Below are 17,193 nucleotides of genomic sequence, written 5' to 3' on the forward strand. Positions count from 1 at the left end.
TAAAACTGGAAACATTTTTCCATGGATATTGCACACATGTAAGACCTAATAATAAATTTACCAATCTATTTTGGACTCTCCTCCTCAAATGCCCATAAAGTTCATACAGACAGCTGAATCAGCATCCAAACATGTTTTCAAGTGGATGTGTATATATATACACTCAGATATAAGTATCCCAGACTTATCCTCCAAGGTCTAGGTGGTACCTCCTCGATGCTATCAGCAGATTTCATCACTTTATTCTTGCTTTTCTTGTGGTTGTTAAATGCATGAGACAATAGTTGAACACTGATCCTTGTGGAACTCTGCTGGTGATGCCCTGGCAGATCAGAACTTCCCTTTTAAACAGTTATTCTGTAGTAAAAGTTGCTGAGAAGTTGTTTTATACATAAAGTGGTTTGTATCCCAGTCCTGATTCCTTAAGGAGCTCTGCAGAAGTCTTCCTGCCTAGAACAATTTTAGGGATTACAATCTTCATCTTTTCTTCCTCCTAATAAACTGCAGTATCACTGTTTTCCATCAGAAGGTGTGGGAAGAACTTGTCCTTGAAAATCAGATGTTTAGCAGACATCTTTGGTGAAATTTAAAGGAACAGATCTTGGGTACATGGAAAGGAACTGTAGTTAATGATAAAAAAACTTGTTTCCTTGCAAGAAAAGGAAAAAAAATCTGTAAAAAAGAAAATCTGTAAAATAGCAGAATGTCCTGAACACTCAAAGGCTTTGTCTTGTCTTAATTCTACAAAAAATATTACTGGAACACTTCTGCAAAATTAAGGGGGCTGACTTTATATTGCTTGAAGGAGTTGAAAATCTTGCCCTGAGGCTTTAAAGACCTTTAAAGTTTCAATGCTCCCTGAGTTTTAACTGCTCATTTATGGATTGATTTATTAAACGAGCTCCTGCAATTGGACATCCTTTACATCACTTTGAATTCTGAGAAGGAGAAAGCAGATCCTGTGCTCCCATATTGAAAGCAGTGAAGAATAAAGACCTGGTTTGCAGACTCCTCAGTGGAGTGATGGCAGAGGAGCCTGCAGTTCACTGTGGAATTCTGATCATCTCAGCTTTGTCAGGCAGACTGGCAAAGAATTCGAACCAGTTATTTTTGTAATGCAATGACATCATCTTTTTTCCCTGAGGCTTCCAGAAATCTCACTTAGCTCTCTGCATTCAGCACTGTGCTCATTTCTGTCTGGGAGTAGTTCTGCTGAAAAGGTGTCATATAATTGGTTTAAAACTGGTGAATTAGATCCCGGAGTCGTGGGTTTTGTGTCTGGATGGAGCCTTGAATGAAAATTAGATGGTGCAGCCACAAAGGGCAGCTGTAATTTTTGCTCCCTGCACAGGAGGGTGCTCAGCTTCTTTCTTTATCTGCAAGAAAGAGCGATTCCCATGGTCATTAGACTCAAGTGGGAAAGCTGTTTTCTGAGCAGGGCTTTTCTTGTAGTGACATTGAAGGATCTGTTAAATGCAATTACTCGGGGGGAAAAAAAAATACTCAGCTGTTAAGGAATTTTAGGAGGTGTGTGTTAATTGTTGTTGTAAGACCATTACAGAGGTGTTTAGGTCAGAAGATGAAGTGCAGGGATCATCGGATGAGTTAAGACATTGGAATTCTCTCATGGATGTGCTTAAAGGTGCCAGAATTTCAATAGAATCTTCAACGTTTTTTCGATTTTTTGTTTGTTTGTTTTGTTGGTGGTTTTTTTGTGGGGTTTTTGTTTGTTTTGGTTTTTTTCCCCCAATATCTAACCTGTTCATCTAAATGTGTGAATCACTTTATTGAATAGTGGCTCCTTAAGTGTGTCTATAAACTTAGCCTGAGTGGATTTACTAGCAAGGGTGGTTCTTTGTAATTACTTTCTGCCATAAAAAGTTTTATTTGATTGACTCTAATCTGAAGAAAATGGTCTGATAAAGCATCTGCTGCCCTTAATTACAACTATATAAGACAAATTTTGGTCTATGAATGATCAAAAGTTAACTTTGTGTTTCTCTTTTTAGACCTCAGTTAAACAGAGCTCTTGGATGTTGTTATCTGGTTCAGATTTTAGTGAGTTAACACATTCTGGCTGCAAACAATTTGTTAAACCTCTCTCTTGTGTGGGGTCAAACAATCTGACCCTCTGAATGCACGTCCATTTTAGTTGCTCAGGAAAAACAATTGTTTTTAAAAAGCATTACCACTGTAGTCAGATTTCCAGATATTTCCTCTCAGAACCTTCAGAATAAATACAAACACCAAAATCTAGTAAGCAAAATCTTGTTGGTCAGGTTGAACAGGATTTGTCCCATTAACGTCAGCACATAAATATTTGCTTCACTTCTGTCAATATTTACCTCACTGGTCAATAAAACTTGTTGTTCACTTCATAAAGTTAATGTGTACTTGCTGGTTTTAGTTTGGTGGCAATATATTAAATTCTCTCTTTCTGATGATGCAGAGGGGCTTTTTTTTTATTTCTCTCACATACAAATATTTTGTAATAACAGAGTAATAGCCTGAAGAGAATTGATTTGGCTTCAGTAAAACTCATAGCTACTTATTCCAAGTGCCTGCTGTACAAAATGCAACATAGAAATATTTTTTCCAACCCTGGGAAGTCAACATATTCTGCTGGGTTTGATTTATACTCATGGGAGGCTGGAGCATTAATAACTGTAAAAAATGGCATGAGGAGGAACTTCCCAACTCCTTGAGGACAAGGTGCTCCTCATCTGTGTGTTGATGGAAAATCTTCTGCTTGGTTAGGGTTCAAGCAGGCATAGCCTGCTAAATAGGATTTTCATGGGCCAGACCTACTTACAGTGAAGATGTCTGGCATTAGTGTACTTGGGGAGCTGCCTGAAAAACAACTGCTGAGTGAAGGTGCTTAACTTGGCCTTAAAAATTAATAAAGAAACAAATAAAGTTGACAGGGTTTTAATTAAAGTAAGTAATCCACTGAGAAAGGGAGCGTGTAGTAGTGAGGGGACTGGACACAGAATTTGAGATGTAAATATTGTATGTGGGGGGAAATTATTTGTAGACAACTTTATTGTCTTAATTCACAACAAATGGGTCTCTAATACAAGTTTCAGGCCATGTCTAAGTACTTTGTTCCAAAGCAATGCAAATGTGTTTTGGTTGTTAAAATTGGGATACAGATGTGAATTCAGATGGCAAAGTTTTCTGTAATAAAATTAGACTACACCTTCTAAATCAAGGATTATTTTTGTTCTGGAAAGCAAGCACAAACTTTGCCCTTTTTTTAAGTTGGAGTTCAGTACACACAAATCACACTTGCATGGTTCAGGGGGAAATGCACAGGTGCCCTTTAGATCTTTAGAGCTGTCTAGTCCACCTTTCCAAATGTGCACTTCATTCCCATGGAAGAATTCTTCCCCCATGCATTCCATATATTTATATATATATATTTATATACATAGTCATGGTTGGCTGTGTGCTTATTTTTCAGTGGTTTGGCTATAAGTGGATGTATGATAGCAGGAGGTGTTTGAGTTCCAACCTGTCAGAGGCTTTGTCTGCAGCATATGGTTAAGAGATAGAGCCATCTACTTGGTGTCTGGGCAGAGGAGATAACACTGTTGTTTGTTAAGCAAGACACATTTGTTATCTTGCTGTAATGTACACTTGTCTTGTAGTGGCATACTTAAAACCAGTTCTGAGTAGGCACAAAAAATTCAGTGTGTTTGCACTTACATCATGGAGCAGAATTTGTGTCTTTCTGCAAAGATCTCCCAATTCTGACCCTTATATGATTTATAAAATTAGAGGCAAGGGTGAAGCTGTTTAATTCATTTAATCTTACAGGCTGAGTCTTCAGTTGGACTGAAGTGTGTGAACTAAATCACAGCACACCCATATCCCTTAAGCTGTCAAATCAAACATCTGTTTATGATAATGATTATCTTAATTTAAGAGTTGAGTTCCAGCTCTCTCAGTACTTTTCTTCATTAACAGAAAGAATTAATGGAAGACTACTTACAAAAGTACTTAGTACTTAACTAAGAATTACTTATAAAGTAAAACACTGGTGAAGGGATACTGGAATTCATCTTAGGCTCATATGTAACTTCTCTTGGAAGACATTATAATGATTAAGGATGGAATCTTGCATGATTTGGAGTCTGGCATTGTCTTTCCTCTTTTCTGTAGAAAGTGACTGTCCTGTCCATCAGTTTCAGCTGAGTCTCTGGCTGCTCATAGATCAAAAATACAAACAAAAAGTTTGCTGAGGGCCATTCAAGCTCCAGCAAGCTAACAGGCTGATTTTTATTGATGTGGCAGATGAAGTGCCAAAGTTTCTGAGTCAAAATTGGAAGACCTCATTGTGTGAAGTTAGGCAAGAAATCCATAGCTCAGTACCCAAATAAAAAGCCTTTTTTTGTTGTTTTTTCTGTGCTGCAAAAAGCCCTAAGTAACATAGAGGCCAGAGCATGCCTGGTGGAAAACAGGCTTCCTACTATGGGTAAACAAGGATCTGGATGTGTAACTTCAGGCATTCAAATTTGAAAAGCTTGGTCTGCCTCTGGGTAATTTCTGCTTTTGATGCTGAGTTCATCACACTGTGCTGCTTGGGAGGGGATGTGTGTGTGTGTTTGGAAATAATTTGAAATAATTTCAGTTATAGTAGCTTCTTAGAGAAGGGCTGTGGACAAGGAACATGTAGTTGAGTAAATACTGACCAACAAAACAGCCCAGTGAAAGAGAGAGCTAGAGAGCAACAGCATGAGGAGAGGAGGCCAGATACAGGTAAATTAACCAATAAATTAATTATGTCCTAACACTGTTAGGATGCCAGCTGTAATGTAATACATGCCCCAAAGTGGTTTTTTTGTGTGTATGTGGATATGTGCCTGTATCCTTGTCCAGACTTCCCAGTTGTGCATCTCATCTTCCAGAACTTCTCTGCACAGAGGATATTTCTTTGTGCCCCTTGTCAGGGAGTGCCTGCAGAATGTCTGCTGCACAGTCTGCAGTGAGGCCAACCTTGGGTTTGGTGCTTGTGGAAAAACAGCTCATCCAAAGCTTGCAGAGTGGACATGTTTGCTTAAATTTCTTAAATGTGTCACAGTGATAACAGCAGCTGAACAGCATTTGTCCTGTGTGGATTTCTGTGTGCAGTAGAATGGTTTTTTTCTTTCCTTTTATTGCTTAATATGGAACACTACAACAAAATAATACCTGTGAATCCTGCCCGTGGTCCTTCAGATATCCATCCAACAGCTTATGGTATGTTCAGGGGAAGACATAAGGGCAGATAAAAGATATTAAGCAATGAAATCAGCAGAAATATTCTGTGTTTTTCATTGTTCAGATCCTGATGCAGTAATTATTCTCTATCATAATTGCCACAGTGTTACAATATGAGTGCAAAATGCATTACTCTTTGATTCAGAATTTATACAGGTCACATTTTTGCCCAGGTACAGAACTATTTGTCTGTGTTTAATATTTGTCAGGTAGCATAATTCAGGACCTGTTCATTTTTTCAAGTATGTTGAACTTCTGTTGAGCTTACCCAGGTTAACCATTTTTCAGCCTCCAGTGCTGCAGTAAAAATGGACCTTCTTGAAGCTGGTTTGCTTGCAGTCAGGGTCTGACACAGTAGATTTAGTACAGCTGCAGTATTAATGTTCAAAACTCCCATGCTGTGCAGTTTTCCCACATGCTACATAAAAATGCTCTACAGTTTCACTCTCCAAGGCTCTTCTATCAGAGCATTAACTGACTATATGTCTCCAGTTTGCTTAATGTTTTACAGCTTCACACATTTGCCCAAATTACTATTTATTGCAAAATAAGTGTGGTGAAATAATAGTTTTACCCAATATTGGCTTAGCATTAATTTTCAAACTGAAAGTCAGTGGAAAATAAATTTGGGAGAGGACTGGTGACATTAAAGATGCAGAATCATGGAAGGAATGAGTTTGTAGAGAATAACTTGTGCTTGTCTGTATTCCTTACCTAGTTACAAGAAAATAAAATGGAAACAGTTTCCAAAACTACAAAGGAAGCAGCATGGATTTATGTATCTTGGAATGGTGGGAAGAGGGCAAAATGCTCAAGAATCTGGGCCATTTTATCATCTCCTAACACAACACTGAGCTTTGTTAACTCTGATTCAGAAGGGCAGCTTTTCCCTGGGTTTGGGGATTTTTTGAGGAAGGTGTAATGGCCTCAGAGTGTACCAGTGAGGTTTTGAAGGCAGGTTTGGAAGTCATGTTTCAAAAGGAAACGTGGGTTACTTTGAAGACCTGAGCTGTAGAACCCTGATGGTTTGGATGCTGTTGAGTTTCTGGTCAAGAACAAAATGGACAAACCGGATTTAAGTCTTTGATGTTTCCTCCTGCTCATGTGTGATAGGACTCTCTGCTTGGGCAGCAAGGAGTGGCTTCAGTGCCTCTTTACTGCTACCAAACTTGAGAGCAGACTGCTACACTGGAATGTGGAAAGATTTTTACAGACTGGATTTGATTCAGGAAGATTTTTGGAAATGTAAATCATGGACTTGGTGGAGTAGATGGATTTTAGAACCACTTAATAGGTAAATAACAACAGGAGCACAGCCTCCTTCATTTCTTTTCACATCAAAAGAAGTTCTGTTGGTTTTATCTTCTAAAGAAAGATTTCCTAAGCTTTCTTTTACCAAGGATCATTTTTAGCAAGTGACTACAATTTTTGGAGCTGTATTAATTTCAGTTCAGGTTTGGAAATCTCTTCCCTTTATTCAGCCTCTGCTTTTCCCTCCTCTCCAGAAAAATCTCAGCAGTGGAGGGATAAGGAGCAATGCAAAATTCCTGCTGCTGCTTCTCCAAACAGGAGGAGGGAATAACATAAACCTTCTTCACAAAACAGAGAAAATAGGTGCAGGCAAATGTTTTAAATTGAACTATAATGAAATTATTGTTTATGGGCCAGCTTCTACCTTACATCCAGAATCTGTCATTTAGGTGATTGGGCCAGCAGGTGGCAAAAGTAATTAAATTCAAGAAAATAAATAAGGAAGTAGGCTGGGGATTGTTTGCTAAGAAGATGACATCTAGTTGACTAATTAGGAGGATTTATAGGATGCTGTACTTAAAAATAGATGATTATTGATAGCTCATTTTAATCATTAAAGTTACTTTCTAGTTCCAGTTCCCTCCAGCATTGCTGTAGCAGTCAGATGGGTGGTGGCTGGAAGGGCAGGGAAGCTGGTCTGGAGCTGGGCTTGGAGGCTCTGCTGCTGCAGCTGGCTCACAGCTGGCTCCAGAAGGTACCTGTGTGCATTGGGTCACACTTTTTGCTGCAGTAGGGACACAGGTGTAGAAAAAGAGTTCTGGTCTGGTTCTGGAACCAGGAACAACAAGTTTTGGCACTGGATGCTGTTATTTTAATTTTCATTAATTGTGAAACTTGGAAAAAAAAGATCACAAAAACAATGTTATTAGTGTAGAGGGGAGGTATTGTGGTATCACCTCTGGCTCTGAAAGAGGTCAGAGGAGGAAAGAAGCTGGAATTCTTTTCAATTAATTAAAAGAGAGTGTAAAAACTGTAGGGCAGAAGAAAACTAAGAGTTGTGCTTTTGAAGTTCTCATATATCCTAAGTAATGATCTAGAGGTATTATAATGGAAATCAGAAATAGATATTAAACTAAAATATTTGTCAATGGAGACTGCTGAAGTGGGAGTTAAATCAATTTATTTGTTTTTAAAGGAGGCAGAGGTGATAACTCTGGCATGTAGGTCAATATCATCTCTCATTAAAGTTGTTCTCATGTTCAAAGCTGTATCAGTTATTGGTGAGCTCCTCATGGCAACCATGTATGAATTACACCTTTCCCTCTGCCCTTACTGAATTCATCTCTCTGTGCTACACGTTGGAAAAATTTGAATATGAAATACATCAGGAAAATAGAGTTGTTTTGTTCTAAGTGGAGAACTTGAGCTGAAGTATTCCTCACAAAAAGTAACATCCAGAGTGAATTACCATGGTGGAGATTGGAGCTGAGGTTGTAAATATTATTTTGAGAGATTCAGATTTTCTTCTGAAAGGAAAGAGCATTAAGGGATATTTTGAAAATGTAGAAGGGGGAATAATAACAAAAAAACCCATAAGGTAAATTTGGTTTACCAGCCTTTTTGTTGTTGCATGTCTAACATTCATTTTGGAGATGAAACACTTGCATCAAGCTGAGGCTAGTTTAATGTGCCTGGTGAAATGGATTTGATTCACAAAGATCTAGTCCATTCACTTCTGTCAGCTAATATTTCTGTTATTTCAACCAACAAAATATGTTTTTCTATCAATTGGAAGAAAAAGAAATTACAGTTTTGAAGTAAATATTTTTATATTCTTTATATATTTATATATATATATATCTTTAAATGTATTTATATTCTTTCTCATGCATTCTGTTGTTCTACAGAGCTTCTTTATTGCATATTCCTCCAAGTAATTTGTAGGGATAAAATGCAATGCTGGAGTAAAATAATAATAATTTAGATAGGAAACATTAATTTCATTTAGTATTCTGAAGAGTTATGATTTAAGCTTTACTTATGCCCAGCAACAAGTTAACAGGCAAAGATTCTGAACACCCTGCATTTCTGTGTTGAGGCCAGTGTTGATTAGGATCTATCAAACAAGAGGATTCTTTCTGTATTTTATTTGGTTTAATAGGAGCCAAGAGGTCTAAAGATGTCTTGATGTCTCTGCCATTCTTTGTTGCCCCAGGAAGCACACCACTTGGTCACTGGAACTTTGTTCTGGGTACAGACTTTGTTTCTAATGTGTCTCAGGGACAGTCCCACTGAGTGTAAAAATATTTTAGTTAACTTAGAATTTAATTGCAGAATTACTTGGACTTAAGTGTGTGTGTAATACACATTTAGACTCCAGAGTTTGGCTGCCTGTGCTCTGTGTGTCTGTGTGCAGTACAGCTGAAGGCTGTGGTGTAAAATGGGTTAGTTTGAACCTTTCAAGGAGCTGCCAACATCCATTTGCCTGAGTTAGTTCAGGAATGGAGCAAAGAGGAAGAATTCCAAGCATGACAACATGATTTCCCAAGTCTGCAGAGATCTCCAAAGTGGATTTACCCCTCTGTGTAAGGTAGGAAATAGCACTGCACTTTTCCAACACAGAGGTGCCTGCACATGTTCACCCCCTCTCCCTACATGTGTAATCTCTAGATCCCTATCTGGCTAGACACTGAGACTAATGGGGTGTAAAATACCTGGGTGTTTGTACAAGTACACAGGACACAGAGAAATGTTGTTATTTTCATGTTGAACCACTGCAAATAGTAAACAAAGCTTGAGCAAATAAACTTGCAGTTTAGCTTTTCTTGCAGTTCACCATGCTACTACTTGGCCCTTGAAAACTGTGGTGTAAGAATGCAGTGGGAGACAGGGAGTGACAATCCATCCATCTGGTTTCCATCAAGTGACCAATTTCTTATTGCATTGATAAAGTAGATATCTTTATTTACAACCAGGTGTAAAGATTCCTTATTTTCAATATTAATTCAGTGTAGTAAGTCAGGATTGCAAGTGTTATTAAAGGTGAGTCCAGTACTCAGATATTAAGCAATATTAATTTTGATCTCAACAGCAACTACTGTGCTAGTAATCACTGTAATCACATTTTTAGTAGCATTTTGTAATGATGTTGGTGGGACTTCAACTGCCTTCTTAAAGCTTTTCTCTTTTTCAGTCTTTGTTTTTAGTAGAGCTAGAAGGCCCTGGCTCTCTAGATGTCTCTGCTCTCTAAAAGCCTCTACTAAAACTTACAGATTTGGCATTTTAGAAGGAAATCTATGGCAGACAATCTCTGTTGGAGTCTGCACCACAACTAGGTAAACATACTGAAAGACTTCAGCAACTAAAATCTCAGATGAATCCTGAGCTTGTTCCAGCTGTCACAGTTCCTTCCTGTAATTGAACTGTGCAGTGTAGCATCCCAGGCAATAGAGCTGAAACTCCACTTCCATTTAATGATGCTTTCATGTTGAGAGCCCAATTAGTAACCAAATGTTGACGAGGATGGCTTTACATAACTTACCTTTCATTGCACTGGAACTCTGTGGTAGAAGGAGGGGTAGTACTCAGTTTCTTCTGTATATTCATTACTATTCATCTGCCTTAATCATGAAACTTTCTCTTCTTCCATTTTCATTTCCTATTCATTGCATTTTTATTTTTTAATTTCTAGAACGAGTTGAGGCAGGTTGCTGGAAATAATTGATTTCTTAATTAGATAACCATGATTGACTGCAATGCATAGCTTCTGTAGTAATGTATATGAAAAGGGTGCAGTGTTTTCTGCTCAGTGCAGTACAGCAGGGGCTGAAGAGTAGGAATAGGCAGTTGCTGAGTTGCTGAAGTCATCTAGAATGCCTGTCTTCTGCATCACAGAAGCTCCTGCTCCTCTGACTGTTCCTCCCATCACAAAGTCCTGGGTTCAGCCTGTATCCCTCTGTCACCCACCCTCTCACCCTTCCTCAGTGGGTGTGCTCTGTAATTGCTTCATCTGACAAGCAGCTTTCTAAGTCAAAATGAATGACATCTTTCTCTCCCATTTCCTTGAGCATATAGGAGTTCTCTCAGAGATTTGTATTTACAGTAGCACCTTGGATCTGCTTAAGTAGTGGGAAAAGGAAAGGTATTTATGTTTCCACTGTCCTGTGTGATTGGCAAAAATGGGCAGTTGGAGTCACAATCCAGCACTCCCTGATTGAAACTCAGGTGCACAACTTACCTGCTCTCTAACCTTCCTTCAAACCAGAGAAATCATTGCACCTGAACACTGGTAATTCACTAAAATGTTCAGAGAGAATACCCAGCTCATAATTACAAGCATTCCTCCCCCAAAATATTATTTTTCTCTGTGTTCACCCATCCTGAAGTGGCAAAATGTAGGAGAGAGGGGAAACAGGAGAGGGGAGCTGTTCTTGCTCACATCAGATATTTGCTCTGACAATATTAAATCTTTGCTGTTAAATTGTGTGCATGGCATCATCTTCATCAGGGGGGAACATCTCCTCTTCTAAGGAGTTTCTGTGGGATCTGCAGCACACAGGAATGGTGCAAAACCACATTCTCTAGGTGGTTGTTTCACACTGGGTACCCATGAAGGATCCTTCTGGACTTAGTTCTGAAGGAATAATTGTACTATTTAAATATTGAACATCAAAGTTGTTGTTTTGTTGTTAAACCAATATTAAAGTAGGACAAACTGACTTACAGTTTATGACACTGCATTCCAGAATTGCTAGTGTTGCAGCTGATGTCCTGTTTCAGCAATACTGGCACTGCCAGGAGGCTCAGAAGTGTAGATTTTGATCAAAAACTTTATTTGAGATAAACATCAGTTAAATGACAAATTAATCGTTCCTTGGGGACTTCTAAGCTAGTAAAAAGAGCAAATGGCTGCAGCTTCCTTCAAAACAACTCAAAAGCCTGCTTTTCATCATGATGGGGGTTCAGTATAATGGAATTGGAAGTTGTGTCTTTTTCTCACAGATATATTATTAGCCTTCATTGCCCTTTTGATGTGTTTGAGCTCATAAACTTCTCATTGAGCAGATTGGATTTACTGTTAGGTTGTTACTTTTTATGAGTAGAATGAATCAATATCAAATATGTAGCTTTGTGCTGAACTGTTTATTTTAAGGGATGTTTAAAGTTTACTGAAAGAAAACAGAAGGTCTGATGCCCTGTCCTCCACTTGAAAACACTATTTCAGTAACACTTCAAGACACAACCTGCCCCAACCAGCAAGTGTTACACGTTATCCAGAGATACAAGGCTAATATAATTTCCAAATATTCTTTGCAATTTAATATAATTTGCAGTATTCCCAATGTAGAACACTGAAATACTTGCAAGTTGGTTTATTGTTGGAACAGAAAGCTTGAATTTCACTAATAAGAAAATATTCCAGTATTTTTTTTCAGTGAAAATACAACTCTGTATTGAGAATACCTGTCTGCTATCTCCTGATGTAAATATATTTTATAAACTATTCCATAAGACATTCAGAAATCAAATCCTAGCAGATTAATGAGGGCTGCCTGCTAAAATGTATTGCACATTTTTGAATATTTATGACACCCACAAAACTTGAAAATGTCTGCTCTGCAGAGAAGTAGCTCTTAAACTACACTAAACCAGGAGGAACTCTCTTAACTCAGAGTCAGCACTTTGCTTTATTTTTATCATTATTCAGGTGAGGTTCCACACAGTTCTAAAACTATGGATAGTGGATAGAAACATTTGGGAATTCTGACATCAGTGTAATCATGTAAGAACAGCCCAGACTTTGTGCCTGATGAAGGCATTTTGTCTGGATTCAGTGTTGCTTCTGCAGTCTTTTTCTCACCAATTACATCTGCATCTTTATTATTGTATTAAGTAGCTAATTAAATCTGGTCAGGTTAACCTTTCTTGATGATGAGAAGTAGGCATCTCATCCACAGAAAAAGCTAATAATTTGGGGTTGAACATCTTGTTCTTGTTTGAATAATTATCTTTGTTTACATTCACACAGCATTAATCACTTGAACCAGACATCTTTAGGAAAAAAAAGGGGGGGTGCCTGTAGCAGGTTTTCAGATGCTGTGTACAGAAGTTCTAAAGGAGGAGGCATTTCCTATCATTCCTCTCTGAGCAAACTAGGAAGACATTTTAGATTCATAATCCAGGATAAAAGGTGTATTTTCAAAGCACACAAAGACCTGTAGTTTGTTTTCAGATAACTTTTTTAAAAGCAAGTCCTCCAGGCTGATCTGATGAACCAACTCTTGTTTCCTTGGTAAAAATTCTTCAGCAGTAACATGACAGTATTTTCCTGGTAGATTATTTTTAATTCTTTTCCAATTATTACTGTTATTATTTACTAACTCTGCTTGTCTTTGTTCTGTGGCCTGTTCTTTTTTTGAAAGCTAGTGAAAGCTTCTTGCTTATTTTCCTCTCTCCTTCCCCTCAATCTGATATTTTCTGCCAACTCTTCTGCCCTAAAGCCTTTTTTTTTTTTTTTTCCCTGCAACACCTGGATCTTGCCTCAGTACAACCATTGCCTCTGTTACTCCTGGAAGGAGTGAATCCCTAAAAAATACTCCAGATGTTGTGGCTTCTGTCATCAAGGTTGGAAAGACCAAAAGGAGAAACTGCCAAGTGACCTCACTTGACAAGTTTTTCCCTCCACCTTGCATCTGAGGCTCAGGAGGTTGGTGCTTTTCTGACTCTTCTTTGGGAAGGACTCCATAGCTCAATCAAAAGATGTTCATATCAAACATGAAATAAATATCCTGGTGGTTATAAACTGTTGCTTCTCAGGAACAAAATTAGGGGATTATAGGAGGTCTTTTTAGCTCAATGCTGTATGGTCCAGAGAGCAAGTAGGATGTTAGGAATCCTTAGAAATAAAGTAGAGAAGAAACCTTTTGGTGAACCCCTCATATATCTGCATCCTCAGTACTGCATGTCTTAAAAAGAAATAGGGTAAAAAGCAGGTAAAGTTGTAGAAAAAGGACAACAAATGCAATCAAAGGTATGGCAGATGTGCTGGTTGTGAGCTGTGTTTGTGTTCCTTCTGCAAAAGGCCTTGAAGTTACTTAAAGGTAGAATTTCTATGCTATTCTTTTTCTGATTAAAGTCATCTTCTGTAGGGGATTTTATGATACATGTAAAGATGATGGCTTTCAGTCCTCATTGTTAAAATAAAGCTTTTTTCTTAGGCAAGAGGAAGACTCTATGTGCAAATTCAGATTCCAAATGCATTTCCACCAACTCTGACCTTTTGTTCTGACAGAATTAGGAAAAGATGGATGTTTCATATCTTATTTTTTATCTGTTTCTTTGGTTATTTTCTATTACTTGATTTTCACTTCAGTCTTGCTTCCTTTACTGTTCTACTTTTTTTGCAGCTACATTTGTGTTGCAATTTCCTTCTTTGTTTACTTCATCTTGAGCATTCTCCCAAACCCTTCAGTTTTCCTCTATTTAGCTCGACCTGAATGCACACACTGAGTAATGATTTTTTCCTCCCTCCATTTACACTTCCTTTCCTCTTCTACCCTACTATTTACATTTCCCCCTTTCCTCCCTATTCTTACCAGTTTCCCCCTTGTACTTTCCTGTCTTTTTCTTGGGATTCTGTGGGATTTGGGCCAGGAGCTTTTTCTGAATAGTGTAAAAATGGGTAGAAGCTACTTTAAAATCATGATGGGGTAAGGTACCTGAGCCATGAGGGAAAAGAAGTTCCTGTTTATTGAATTTAACTTCTAAAAAATTCAGGCTCCATCCTTCCAGCTGGAAAGAAGATAATATAAGGGGTTGTTACAAAGTTGTTGAAATTCCAGACTGAGGAGGGGGAACAGGCTGAAGTTATTCTGTGAATTGTTCCATTCTTTGTGGGAGGCTGTTAAAAGAAAGCAACGTTCTAAAAGATGAATTATGGACAATTTAATGTAAAGCTGTTTGATACCATTAGGATTTTTCTTCCTTGATTGTTGAACATTTGTGTACTTTTAAAAAAGTTTCCCATTTTTTGATTCTTTCTGAACATTATGAAAATTGGACTGAGAGGAGTAAATTCATCTGCATAAAATTGACTGCAAAGAGCAATTAGTCCTTCATTAATATGCAAATTTGGTCCAGTGCAAATTCATCTATATATGAGGCTTAAATATGCAAGTCAGTCTTGCTGTGCGAGAAGCCCAGATGCTTTTATTTACTTTGAAATTGAGGGATTTGGTTAATGATGTTGTTGACAGGAAAACTTGAATAAATTTGATGATCACCATCTTTCATATTAGGCAAGGCCCAGGGAAAAAAATTACCAAGTAAAATACCAATTTTATTTGGTAATTTCCTATTACCAATCTAGTAATAAAATGTGAGATACAAAGTAATAGGCTTGAATTTCCTAATGTAGTTATCCTGAGACTTAAACTGTTCCCCAAAGAGAGAACCATTTTTCTTAAACTTTGTTATTCCAGAGGGTAAAGACATCTATATGAGCTCTATGAGTAACACACAGCCTAGAGATTTCATCTTGGGAAGTTAGCTTTGTTGCTTGTTTCATTTGGAGTGGAAAAGCCTGGAAATTAAAAACCAGGAGCTCTGGAAATGGCTGTAATTGTCATCTCCCATTAATTAGTTGTGTAGTCTTCTCCAGATTCAGTGCTGAGGCCTTTGCTCTGAACTGATGAAGCCAGGCTGGAAGCTGTCTGAGCCCAGGGCCAATTACAAGTGGATCACTAATTACAAACCAAGTTCTTAAATATCTTTAAACCTTCACAGCCCTCAGTGACACAACTTTCTTACTGCTATCCTGCAACGTGGACTGGCTCAGAGAAGCAGGAATTTTCCTGGCCAACCAGTCTGTGATGTGTCTTGCCCCTTTCTCCTTATCCTTAATCCAGGATTTCCCAAGGTTTGTCCATCAATGCCACAGCAGCCACCACTCACTCAGGTGTGGAAAGGGCTCCCTTGGCATTTCTTAGTCTTGTTTCATCTGGAAGGAGTTGGTGCCACACTCTCCTCCTGCCAGTGTTTCTTCCTTTTGCTTTCTCTGTAGTTCTCTCAGGCCTAAATTTAGCTTTGGCTCACCATGCAGACTGAATTTGCTCTCCTGTCTTGCCTGTGTGGGACAGTGACACTCCTAAAATAACAGAGAAATGCAGTTTAAATGGAGTGTACTCTGTGGTAGTTTATAAAGCTCAAGTTTGTGACTACCTGAGGACAAGTTAATAGATTGTGCCATCTATTAACACAGCTCTTTGGGATATAAATCCTCCCAGTGGTGAACACTCAGTTTCTAAGTCCTTTGTGTGCAGTACCAGGCAAAAAAAGTTTATAGGATGATGTTAAGGAAAGAAAAAAGTTTAATGAGACATTAAAATTGATGTGTTTGGTCACCACATGGTGTAATACTGCAGGTGAGTCCAAAAGCAGGAAAATAGAAACAGCATGGAGTGTTTTGGGGGTGGAACTTGTCTGTTAAATCCTCTGCTTGTCCTACAAGGGGAATCTGTCCTTTCTTTCCATCAGAACAAAGCACTGGCAGCTGTCAGAAGGCATTGTATAGAGGGTATATTTCCAGTTCTGAACAGTTCAGGAGATGACAAATTGATTAAAAGGTGAAACTTTAAAGCCCCAGCATCTTCTGAACCTTAAATAATCCTTGCCTTTGAGAATACTTAATTGCTGGACAGTTTTTAGCATTGTTCAGTCCCATCCACAGCAATCTTGGCTTTCTGATACAGCTCCCACAAGAAGAAAAATATTAATTTTCAAATATATGAACAACAGGCATCTCATTGCAATCTGAGGTTGTCTCCTATTAGCTGCATAATCTTTGTATTCTAGATTAATAAACACTTCAGCCTGGGAGTTTATTAGTCCAAAATATAGTTATTACCTCATAAATTCAACCCCCCTCCAGTTATCATCTAATTAAGCTGCAGTACTGTGCATGCTATCTTTGGGGATGTATTAATAATGAAATTATCCTGTGAAACAGTAATTACATACTTTGTGTGTTCTTTTCCATACTTTTTTTTCTCCAACTCTATGTGATGACTGGGACACACAGTGCTCCATTGTTTTCAGCTCCTCCAAACTTCATAAGTACCCAAGGATAAGGGGATTTGTTTGTTGGTTTTTTTTCTAAATCTTAGTAAAAGAGAGGGAAAAAATTGTGCTTTTTTGTACTTGGGAAAGTGAAGGACTGATACCACTCAGCTAGGAACAGTTATGAAACATGATTGTGCAAGTAATTTTAGCTCATGTTTTCTCCTCACTCTCCGAAGAGATTACTCACAGGAATAAAACCTACTTATGGGATCTTTTTTGTAAGGCAACTCCTACTGCAGTTGCCAAAAAATGAGGATGACCACTTTATTTGCAAAAGGCTGTTTGTTTATGTGACTTCAGTGGTGATGGTTGATGTGAAAAAAAGGAAAATATTCTTAAAGCTTTCCTCAGGAGATTCTCTTACAGTTCTTCTCAGTAGTAGGTGTCCTGACTACACTCAAATTTGTATATTTATTTATTTTATCTGTGCTTGTGCTTTATCAAGGTTGTCCTGCTGTCACACTGGGTGATTTTGTGCTGTCATTTTTGCTCTTTTTTTTTTTTTTTTTTTCTTCCCTTACTACAGAATGAGGCATTCTGAATCCTGGCTGGTGTGAGAGG

Source organism: Calypte anna, chromosome 19 (assembly GCF_003957555.1).
Source record: "Calypte anna isolate BGI_N300 chromosome 19, bCalAnn1_v1.p, whole genome shotgun sequence".
Taxonomy (NCBI): Eukaryota; Metazoa; Chordata; class Aves; order Apodiformes; family Trochilidae; genus Calypte; species Calypte anna.